We start from the raw sequence: 12,938 nt of genomic DNA on the forward strand, positions 1-12,938 counted from the left end.
ATAGGTTTACAGTTTGTGACCAAAATGAATTGGTAATGACAGACTATTTCAATAGGTTTACTATTTGTGACTAAAATGAGTCAGTAATGACAGAGTATTTCAATAGGTTTACAGATTGTGACTAAAATGAGCCAGTAATTACATTTTATTTCAATAGATGTACAGTTCGTGACTAAAATCAGCCAGTAATGACAGAGTATTTCAATAGGTTTACAGTTTGTGACTAAAATGAGCCAGTAATGACAGAGTATTTCAATAGGTTTACAGTTTGTGACTAAAATGAGTCAGTAATGACAGAGTATTTCAATAGGTTTACAGTTTGTGACTAAAATGAGTCAGTAATGACAGAGTATTTCAATAGGTTTACAGTTTGTGACTAAAATGAGTCAGTAATGACAGAGTATTTCAATAGGTTTACTGATTGTGACTAAAATGAGTCAGTAATGGCATAGTATTTCAATAGGTTTACAGTTTGTGACTAAAATGAGCCAGTAATGACATTTTATTTCAATAGATGTACAGTTCGTGACTAAAATGAGCCAGTAATGACAGGGGATTTTAATAGGTTTACTAATTGTGACTAAAATAAGCCAGTAAGGACAGCGTTCTTCAATAGGTTTACAGTTTGTGACCAAGATAAATTGGTAATGACAGAGTATTTCAATAGGATTTCTGTTTGCGACTAAAATGAGTTTGTTATGACAGAGTATTTCAATAGGTTTACTATTTGTGACTAAAATGAGCCAGTAATTACATTTTATTTCAATAGATGTACAGTTCGTGACTTAAATGAGCCAGTAATGACAGGGGATTTCAATAGGTTTACTGATTGTGACTAAAATATGCCAGTAAGGACAGAGTTTTTTAATAGGTTTATAGTTTATGACCAAGATCAATTGGTAATGACAGATTATTTCAAAAGGATTTCTGTTTGCTACTAAAATGAGTTAGTTATGACAGAGTATTTCAATAGGTTTACAGTTTGTGACCAAAATGAATTGGTAATGACAGAGTATTTCAATATGTTTACTATTTGTGACTAAAATGAGTCAATAATGACAGAGTATTTCAATAGGTTTACACTTTTTGACTAACATGAGCCAGTAATGACAGAGTATTTCAATAGGTTTACTGATTGTGACTAAAATGAGTCGGTAATGACAGAGTAGTTCAATAGGTTTACTATTTGTGACTAACATGAGTCAGTAATGACAGAGTATTTCAATAGGTTCACAGTTTGTGACTAAAATAAGCCAATAATGACAGGGTATTTTAATAGGTTTACTGATTGTGACTAAAATGAGTCAATTGTGAAGGAATATTTCAATAGGTTTACTGTTGGTGACTGAAATGAGTTAGTAAAGACAGAGTATTTCATTAGGTTTACAGTTTGTGACCGAAATGAGCCAGTAATGATATATATGAGTATTTTAATAGATGTACAGTTTGTGACTAAAATGAGCCAGTAATGGCATTATTTTTCAATAGGTTTACTGATTAAGACTGCAATGATGTATTTTCACATGAAAAGGTTTACACTATGGTTCTGAAATGAGTCAATGATGACACTATGTATCAAAAGTTTTAGAGTGTGACTGCTTTGTATATTAACGGGATAACCTAATATGACCAACATGAGTCTGTGGTGATATTGTATATCAATAAGTTTAGAAGTTAAACATTAAAATGAGTTGATGAAGACATTATTGTAAATTCAGAAAATATTGGGAGGTTTTTATTAATGCAAAAAAATATGACTGGTTGAGTATCACAAAAACAAGAACTCACATTCTGATATTTCATCAGTATTTCTATCTGAAATGACTGAATTGAGTCAATGATGACACTATATATCAAAAAGTTTACTCTTTGTGACTGAAATTAGTCAATGGTGAACCCCGATCATGCTGGTGCTTGACTCTCTTAAAAGACTAGGATTGTTAGTTTTCCTACAAAAGGATGGTGGTTATAGTACAGATATGTTCAGTATAGATAATCTGTTAAAAATATTTGATGGTTATTGTATATAATCTGTATAATTATTGTTTTAACACAAATACTTGCATATATGGCTCTAGTCTGATTGTAGCTTTAGATCGCAAGAGAAGGTGATTATAGTGTTTATATGATTGTCAAAATTATTTTTTGTCACCCAATTATAAAATTCATTGTATTAAATTACTTTGCTCAATATCAGCCCCTTATTTCAGAATAAAAAATCAAATTGTGATTCACCTGCTTATTTGGTGTATTTTATTTCATATAATCTATCATGTTTATTGCTGATATGTTCATAACTAATTATAATTGTTGACTGTTAATGCCACTTGAGGGACCTTGATTGATATAATAAATATTTGATTTATTTTATATATTGTGCATGTTTTCTTATTTATTTTGGAATACAATTTGTGGCAACCTGTGGGATTCCTATTCATCTATATATTGACAAGTGTGTCATTGTCATGTCAAAGATGGAACCATTTTACATAAAATTTACTCATTTCTTTTTATAATTTAAAATCGACCAAAACTTCAGGATTTGATTGATCCTTACGTCATGTGGGTATAATTTACTGTATATTTTTCCCTTGGCTCAGTGCCTATTTTGTTTCTTGTATTTAATTCTATAGAAATGCTATCTTTACTCCATCCTTTTTTTGGTTCTTCATATGTCCTATCAAACATTTGGTCCAAGGACACAGTTATCGTCCTTAGGTTTTCATTGTCTACGAATATAGTCCCTAGTGTGAACAGTGTATTAATTTATTTCTTGATATTTTATGCATGAAATATTAAGTAAGGGGATGAAATTACATGTTAAAAAAATTTGGGTGCTGAATCTTTATGTTAAGTAGTGGTTGGTCCAGTTAAAAAAGGTCAATAATTAGAATGTCTGAAGCTGTCAAACTGAATTTTAGCCCCCCTTAACACAGAATTGTCAATATTTTGAGTTAAGAGCTGGTAGAACTTTCTATAATTTTGATATTATTTGTATCAATAGTAGTACACTACGGGCCTAAGAGTTTGTTCTACCCCTTCCTTTTAATCAAGGTTAATTTCATTCAATAGATGCATTTGAGCTTTTGATTTTGCAATTTTATAAAGGACTTTTGTTTTTTATACGCCCGTTTACAGGATGTATTATGGTATACCATTGTCCGTCTGTCCGTCCGTCTATCTGTCCGTCCATCATCAACATGTTTGACATTAACTCTTTAACGCTTTAACTAATTTGCATGAAACTTTGGTGAATTGTTTATATCTATTCACATGAGCTCCCTTTCGTTTTTTATAAATTTGAGATTTTACGTTTCCCAGTTTTGGGGGTTTATTCATTAAAATAGTGGGATTTTCCAAGTTTTAGATATTACTTATACTTTTACTTCATAAAAAAGGGTGGATTTTCCAGATTTCGGACGATAACTCAAAAATGCTTTCAGCAGTTCTCATGAAACTTTGGTAAATTGTTTATATCAGTTGTCTTTCGCTCCCTTTTGATTTTTATATATTTTCTATTTTAAGTTTCTGAGTTAAGGAATTTCATTCATAAAAAAGGGGTGATTTTCCAGTTTTAGACAATATCTTTAAAGGGCTTTGGGCAGTTTTCATTAAAGTTTGTGACTGATTTATATCTATTAAGATAACCTCCCTTTAGTTTTTCGTAAATTTCTGATATGACATTGAGAAGTTATGGAACTTTATTCTTTGAAAACAGGACGGGCGTATCATTGCACATCTGTTTATTGAGTTTTCCTTGCAGTTCCATATATTTGTTATTTTATTGTTTGATACATATAACTGGATTCCTCTACCTTTACTCTTTTGTTTTCTCATATACTAATGATTTAACAGAAAGTAAAATAACAAAAATACTGAACTCCAAGGAAAATTCAAAAAGGAAAGTCCCTAATCAAATGGCAAATTAAAAAGCTCAAACACATCAAACGAATGGATAACAACTGTCATATTCCTGACTTGGTACAGGAATTTTCTTATGTAGAAAATGGTGGGTTAAACCTGGTTTTATAGCTAGCTAAACATCTCACTTGTAGGACAGTCACATAAAATTCCATTAAATTTACAAAGATATGTGAACAAAACAAACAGACATAATAGGTGAAATGTCAAAATAGGGGTACAGCAGTCAACATTCTGTTAAAATCTTTTTTACTATAAAATCAAAACATTATGTAACAAAGAAACACGAAAAGGCACATACACAAAGCACATTAGCAAAAATGAAAGACAAAAATACAAAAATTTAACATAGCACAATAACACAATGACAGGATGTATAAATAAAATGACATTGCAAAAAATTGACTAAACAGTAAAAATTAATATTCACAAAGACAAAGAAAATAATACTATAAAACGTTGTTAAGATGATAAACAACGTCAGTACCTAGAATCTACACTTTTCAGTTTTCAGTTTCAACCTATCATGTTCATGTAGAGTTCGGGATTCGATTCTTGAACGGGTCAGACCAAAGATAAAAATTTTGAATAAAATATGCCACTTGTTTGCAAAACAATGAAAAGCGAATTTGTGTAGTTCAGTCATAATAACGTGTTTTGTTAGCATGAGAGGTCCTCATGTGTATTAACACGCAAAAATTGAAAATGCGGTTATATCATGGTCAAGTACAATGTAGACATCATGTACATACACCTGTTGTCCTGAATTTGTGTGTAATACTCGCTGCTGGACGAGAAAATCAGTTCAAATGCTATAATGTCCTTATAATGCATATAAATTTCCTTCTACCCCAATCGACTAGAAGGATGTCTCCATTTCTCTGAAACTAGCCTGCCTGAAACCCTTTCACACGAAGCTGCATATGTCTACCTTTGCTCCATCCCTTCGATATGAAGTTGATATGTTGTATAGTATACATTTACCATTTGCCCCCAATCCCTTCTGTTGAGGAGAATGTATCATCTGTACTTATCTGATTTGCATGATACATCTTATCGATCATCTGCTTTTGCTACACCCCTTGAAATTATATTCTTATATACCCATCTACGTTTGCTCGTTGCATTAAAAAATGTAATTAGTCTAATGGATACTTTATACTTGGTCCCCTTCACGTAACAGATATAAATGATCCGTTATGTGCATATTCCTTAAATCCATGTTATATTAAACATATTTCCCTCGATAGGTTTATATATGTTCAGGTATATCAGTACTCTATACCCTGAAGAGAACTTTGATTTTTCAATCTGTATAACTATCTAAATTTCTTGTACTCCCTTAATGAGTTGTCGAATTGCCTTACTTTATTTATATATATTTGCTCAATCCTCTTCGCATGATGTGGGAATAGGCGACTCTGATTTGACAATCTTAATTACATTCCCTTTACGGGGCTTGGATATAACTTACTGTATACATCTGCCTTTACTCCATCCCTTTTTTTTGGTTGATACATATAACTAGAAAACCACTACCTTTATTCTTTGGTTTTCACTAGTACAAATGATGTAACAGTTTCAACCCATCATGTTCATGTAGAGTTCGGGGCTCGATTCATGAACGGGTCAGACCAAAAATAAAGATTTTGTATAAAATATGCCACTTGTTGGCAAAACAATGAAAAACAAATTTCGGTAGTACAGTCATGAAAAACGTGTTTTGTTAGCGTGAGAGGTCCTCATGTGTATAAACCTCTAAAAAATACAAGTCCGGGTATATCATGGTCTAGTACAATGCAGACTTCATATACACACATCTGTTGTCCTTAATGTGTATGTAATACTCGCTGCTGGACGTGAAAATCAGTTCAATGCTATAATGTCCTTATAATGCACTTTTACAAATTGTGACTTGGATGGAGAGTTGTCTCATTGGCACTCATACCACATTTTCTTATATCTATATCAATTTCCTTCTACTCTAATCGACTAGAAGGATATCTCCATTTCTCTGAAACTAGCCTGCCTGAAACCCTTTCACATGAAGCTGCATTAGTCTACCTTTGCTCCATCCCTTCGATATATAGTTGATATGTTGTATAGTATACATTTACCATTTGCCCCCAATCCCTTCGCTTGAGGAGAATGTTTCATTTGTACTTATCTGATTTACATGATACATCTTATCGATCATCTGCTTTTGCTACATCCCTTGAAATTATATTCTTATATACCCATCTACGTTTGCTCTTTGCATTAAAAAAATGTAATTAGTCTCATGGATATATCTTTACTTGGTCCCCTTCACGTAACAGATATAAATGATCCGTTATGCACATATACCTTAGATGCATGTTATATTAAACATATTTCCATCGCTAGGTTTATATATGTTCATGTATATCTGTACTCTATCCCCTGAAGAGAACTTTGATTTTTCAATCTGTATATGTATCTTAATTTGCTGTACTCCCTTAATGAGCTGTTAAATTGCTTTACTTTATTTATATATATTTGCTCAATCCTCTTCGAATGATGTGGGAATAGGCGACTCTGATTTGACAATCTTAATAACATTCCCTTTACGGGGCTTGGATATAACTTACTGTATACATCTGCCTTTACTCCATCCCTTTTTTTGGGTGATATATATAACTGGAAAACCACTACCTTTATTCTTTGGTTTTCACTAGTACAAATGATGTAACAGTTTCAACCCATCATGTTCATGTAGAGTTCGGGGCTCGATTCATGAACGGGTCAGACCAAAAATAAAGATTTTGTATAAAATATGCCACTTGTTGGCAAAACAATAAAAAGCAAATTTCGGTGGTACAGTCATGAAAAACGTGTTTTGTTAGCGTGAGAGGTCCTCATGTGTATAAACCTCACAAAAAATACAAGTGCGGATATATCATGGTCTAGTACAATGCAGACTTCATATACACACATCTGTTGTCCTTAATGTGTATGTAATACTCGCTGCTGGACGTGAAAATCAGTTCAAATGCTATAATGTCCTTATAATGCACTTTTACAAATTGTGACTTGGATGCAGAGTTGTCTCATTGGCACTCATACCACATTTTCTTATATCTATATCAATTTCCTTCTACTCTAATCGACTAGAAGGATATCTCAATTTCTCTGAAACTAGCCTGCCTGAAACCCTTTCACATGAAGCTGCATTAGTCTACCTTTGCTCCATCCCTTCGATATATAGTTGATATGTTGTATAGTATACATTTACCATTTGCCCCCAATCCCTTCGCTTGAGGAGAATGTTTCATTTGTACTTATCTGATTTACATGATACATCTTATCGATCATCTGCTTTTGCTACATCCCTTGAAATTATATTCTTATATACCCATCTACGTTTGCTCTTTGCATTAAAAAAATGTAGTTAGTCTAATGGATATATCTTTACTTGGTCCCCTTCACGTAACAGATATAAATGATCCGTTATGCACATATACCTTAGATGCATGTTATATTAAACATATTTCCATCGCTAGGTTTATATATGTTCATGTATATCTGTACTCTATCCCCTGAAGAGAAATCTAATTTTTCATTCTGTATATGTATCTTAATTTGCTGTACTCCCTTAATGAGCTGTTAAATTGCCTTACTTTATTTATATATATTTGCTCAATCCTCTTCGAATGATGTGGGAATAGGCGACTCTGATTTGACAATCTTAATTACATTCCCTTTACGGGGCTTGGATATAACTTACTGTATACATCTGCCTTTACTCCATCCCTTTTTTTGGTTGATACATATAACTGGAAAACCACTACCTTCATTCTTTGGTTTTCACTAGTACAAATGATGTAACAGTTTCAACCCATCATGTTCATGTAGAGTTCGGGGCTCGATTCATGAACGGGTCAGACCAAAAATAAAGATTTTGTATAAAATATGCCACTTGTTGGCAAAACAATAAAAAGCAAATTTCGGTAGTACAGTCATGAAAAACGTGTTTTGTTAGCGTGAGAGGTCCTCATGTGTATAAACCTCACAAAAAATACAAGTGCGGATATATCATGGTCTAGTACAATGCAGACTTCATATACACACATCTGTTGTCCTTAATTTGTATGTAATACTCGCTGCTGGACGAGAAAATCAGTTCAAATGCTATAATGTCCTTATAATGCACCTTTACAAATTGTGACTTGGATGGAGAGTTGTCTCATTGGCACTCATACCACATTTTCTTATATCTATATCAATTTCCTTCTACTTCAATCGACTAGAAGGATTTCTCCATTTCTCTGAAACTAGCCTGCCTGAAACCCTTTCACATGAAGCTGCATATGTCTACCTTTGCTCCATCCCTTCGATATGAAGTTGATATGTTGTATAGTATACATTTACCATTTGCCCCCAATCCCTTCGCTTGAGGAGAATGTTTCATTTGTACTTATCTGATTTGCATGATACCTCTTACCGATCATCTGCTTTTGCTACATCGCTTGAAATTATATTCTTATGTATACCCATCTACGTTTGCTCTATGCATTCAAAAAATGTAAATATGATATATGCATATATGATCCGTTATTCACATATACCTTAGATCCATGTTTTATTAAACATATTTTCCTCGCTAGGTTTATATATGTTCATGTATATCTGTACTCTATCCCCTGAAGAGAACTTTGATATTTCAATCTGTATATGTATCTTAATTTGCTGTACTCCCTTAATGAGCTGTTAAATTGCCTTACTTTATTTATATATATTTGCTCAATCCTCTTCGAATGATGTGGGAATAGGCGACTCTGATTTGACAATCTTAATTACATTCCCTTTACGGGGCTTGGATATAACTTACTGTATACATCTGCCTTTACTCCATCCCTTTTTTTTGGGTGATATATATAACTGGAAAACCACTACCTTTATTCTTTGGTTTTCACTAGTACAAATGATGTAACAGTTTCAACCCATCATGTTCATGTAGAGTTCGGGGCTCGATTCATGAACGGGTCAGACCAAAAATAAAGATTTTGTATAAAATATGCCACTTGTTGGCAAAACAATAAAAAGCAAATTTCGGTAGTACAGTCATGAAAAACGTGTTTTGTTAGCGTGAGAGGTCCTCATGTGTATAAACCTCACAAAAAATACAAGTGCGGATATATCATGGTCTAGTACAATGCAGACTTCATATACACACATCTGTTGTCCTTAATGTGTATGTAATACTCGCTGCTGGACGTGAAAATCAGTTCAAATGCTATAATGTCCTTATAATGCACTTTTACAAATTGTGACTTGGATGGAGAGTTGTCTCATTGGCACTCATACCACATTTTCTTATATCTATATCAATTTCCTTCTACTCTAATCGACTAGAAGGATATCTCCATTTCTCTGAAACTAGCCTGCCTGAAACCCTTTCACATGAAGCTGCATTAGTCTACCTTTGCTCCATCCCTTCGATATATAGTTGATATGTTGTATAGTATACATTTACCATTTGCCCCCAATCCCTTCGCTTGAGGAGAATGTTTCATTTGTACTTATCTGATTTACATGATACATCTTATCGATCATCTGCTTTTGCTACATCCCTTGAAATTATATTCTTATATACCCATCTACGTTTGCTCTTTGCATTAAAAAAATGTAGTTAGTCTAATGGATATATCTTTACTTGGTCCCTTTCACGTAACAGATATAAATGATCCGTTATGCACATATACCTTAGATGCATGTTATATTAAACATATTTCCATCGCTAGGTTTATATATGTTCATGTATATCTGTACTCTATCCCCTGAAGAGAAATCTAATTTTTCATTCTGTATATGTATCTTAATTTGCTGTACTCCCTTAATGAGCTGTTAAATTGCCTTACTTTATTTATATATATTTGCTCAATCCTCTTCGAATGATGTGGGAATAGGCGACTCTGATTTGACAATCTTAATAACATTCCCTTTACGGGGCTTGGATATAACTTACTGTATACATCTGCCTTTACTCCATCCCTTTTTTTGGTTGATACATATAACTGGAAAACCACTACCTTCATTCTTTGGTTTTCACTAGTACAAATGATGTAACAGTTTCAACCCATCATGTTCATGTAGAGTTCGGGGCTCGATTCATGAACGGGTCAGACCAAAAATAAAGATTTTGTATAAAATATGCCACTTGTTGGCAAAACAATAAAAAGCAAATTTCGGTAGTACAGTCATGAAAAACGTGTTTTGTTAGCGTGAGAGGTCCTCATGTGTATAAACCTCACAAAAAATACAAGTGCGGATATATCATGGTCTAGTACAATGCAGACTTCATATACACACATCTGTTGTCCTTAATTTGTATGTAATACTCGCTGCTGGACGAGAAAATCAGTTCAAATGCTATAATGTCCTTATAATGCACCTTTACAAATTGTGACTTGGATGGAGAGTTGTCTCATTGGCACTCATACCACATTTTCTTATATCTATATCAATTTCCTTCTACTTCAATCGACTAGAAGGATTTCTCCATTTCTCTGAAACTAGCCTGCCTGAAACCCTTTCACATGAAGCTGCATATGTCTACCTTTGCTCCATCCCTTCGATATGAAGTTGATATGTTGTATAGTATACATTTACCATTTGCCCCCAATCCCTTCGCTTGAGGAGAATGTTTCATTTGTACTTATCTGATTTGCATGATACCTCTTACCGATCATCTGCTTTTGCTACATCGCTTGAAATTATATTCTTATGTATACCCATCTACGTTTGCTCTATGCATTCAAAAAATGTAAATATGATATATGCATATATGATCCGTTATTCACATATACCTTAGATCCATGTTTTATTAAACATATTTTCCTCGCTAGGTTTATATATGTTCATGTATATCTGTACTCTATCCCCTGAAGAGAACTTTGATATTTCAATCTGTATATGTATCTTAATTTGCTGTACTCCCTTAATGAGCTGTTAAATTGCCTTACTTTATTTATATATATTTGCTCAATCCTCTTCGAATGATGTGGGAATAGGCGACTCTGATTTGACAATCTTAATTACATTCCCTTTACGGGGCTTGGATATAACTTACTGTATACATCTGCCTTTACTCCATCCCTTTTTTTTGGGTGATATATATAACTGGAAAACCACTACCTTTATTCTTTGGTTTTCACTAGTACAAATGATGTAACAGTTTCAACCCATCATGTTCATGTAGAGTTCGGGGCTCGATTCATGAACGGGTCAGACCAAAAATAAAGATTTTGTATAAAATATGCCACTTGTTGGCAAAACAATAAAAAGCAAATTTCGGTAGTACAGTCATGAAAAACGTGTTTTGTTAGCGTGAGAGGTCCTCATGTGTATAAACCTCACAAAAAATACAAGTGCGGATATATCATGGTCTAGTACAATGCAGACTTCATATACACACATCTGTTGTCCTTAATGTGTATGTAATACTCGCTGCTGGACGTGAAAATCAGTTCAAATGCTATAATGTCCTTATAATGCACTTTTACAAATTGTGACTTGGATGGAGAGTTGTCTCATTGGCACTCATACCACATTTTCTTATATCTATATCAATTTCCTTCTACTCTAATCGACTAGAAGGATATCTCCATTTCTCTGAAACTAGCCTGCCTGAAACCCTTTCACATGAAGCTGCATTAGTCTACCTTTGCTCCATCCCTTCGATATATAGTTGATATGTTGTATAGTATACATTTACCATTTGCCCCCAATCCCTTCGCTTGAGGAGAATGTTTCATTTGTACTTATCTGATTTACATGATACATCTTATCGATCATCTGCTTTTGCTACATCCCTTGAAATTATATTCTTATATACCCATCTACGTTTGCTCTTTGCATTAAAAAAATGTAGTTAGTCTAATGGATATATCTTTACTTGGTCCCTTTCACGTAACAGATATAAATGATCCGTTATGCACATATACCTTAGATGCATGTTATATTAAACATATTTCCATCGCTAGGTTTATATATGTTCATGTATATCTGTACTCTATCCCCTGAAGAGAAATCTAATTTTTCATTCTGTATATGTATCTTAATTTGCTGTACTCCCTTAATGAGCTGTTAAATTGCCTTACTTTATTTATATATATTTGCTCAATCCTCTTCGAATGATGTGGGAATAGGCGACTCTGATTTGACAATCTTAATTACATTCCCTTTACGGGGCTTGGATATAACTTACTGTATACATCTGCCTTTACTCCATCCCTTTTTTTGGTTGATACATATAACTGGAAAACCACTACCTTCATTCTTTGGTTTTCACTAGTACAAATGATGTAACAGTTTCAACCCATCATGTTCATGTAGAGTTCGGGGCTCGATTCATGAACGGGTCAGACCAAAAATAAAGATTTTGTATAAAATATGCCACTTGTTGGCAAAACAATAAAAAGCAAATTTCGGTAGTACAGTCATGAAAAACGTGTTTTGTTAGCGTGAGAGGTCCTCATGTGTATAAACCTCACAAAAAATACAAGTGCGGATATATCATGGTCTAGTACAATGCAGACTTCATATACACACATCTGTTGTCCTTAATTTGTATGTAATACTCGCTGCTGGACGAGAAAATCAGTTCAAATGCTATAATGTCCTTATAATGCACCTTTACAAATTGTGACTTGGATGGAGAGTTGTCTCATTGGCACTCATACCACATTTTCTTATATCTATATCAATTTCCTTCTACTTCAATCGACTAGAAGGATTTCTCCATTTCTCTGAAACTAGCCTGCCTGAAACCCTTTCACATGAAGCTGCATATGTCTACCTTTGCTCCATCCCTTCGATATGAAGTTGATATGTTGTATAGTATACATTTACCATTTGCCCCCAATCCCTTCGCTTGAGGAGAATGTTTCATTTGTACTTATCTGATTTGCATGATACCTCTTACCGATCATCTGCTTTTGCTACATCGCTTGAAATTATATTCTTATGTATACCCATCTACGTTTGCTCTATGCATT

At 33.6% G+C, this 12,938-nt stretch overlaps 1 protein-coding gene across 1 annotated transcript in view; it reads left to right on the forward strand.

Moving 5' to 3' along the window:
• LOC127732258 (uncharacterized) overlaps positions 1–2,377 on the forward strand; it is a 34,657-nt gene extending 32,280 nt beyond the window's left edge. Inside the window, exon 34 of the mRNA XM_052241338.1 lies at positions 56–2,377. The gene's annotated coding sequence lies outside the window, so the exon portion shown is untranslated. The remainder of the gene's footprint in view (positions 1–55) is intronic.
• Positions 2,378–12,938: the final 10,561 nt, after the last annotated feature.

The sequence above is a fragment of the Mytilus californianus genome, unplaced genomic scaffold (genome assembly GCF_021869535.1).
Source record: "Mytilus californianus isolate M0D057914Y unplaced genomic scaffold, xbMytCali1.0.p SCAF_23, whole genome shotgun sequence".
In the NCBI taxonomy this organism is placed as follows: Eukaryota; Metazoa; Mollusca; class Bivalvia; order Mytilida; family Mytilidae; genus Mytilus; species Mytilus californianus.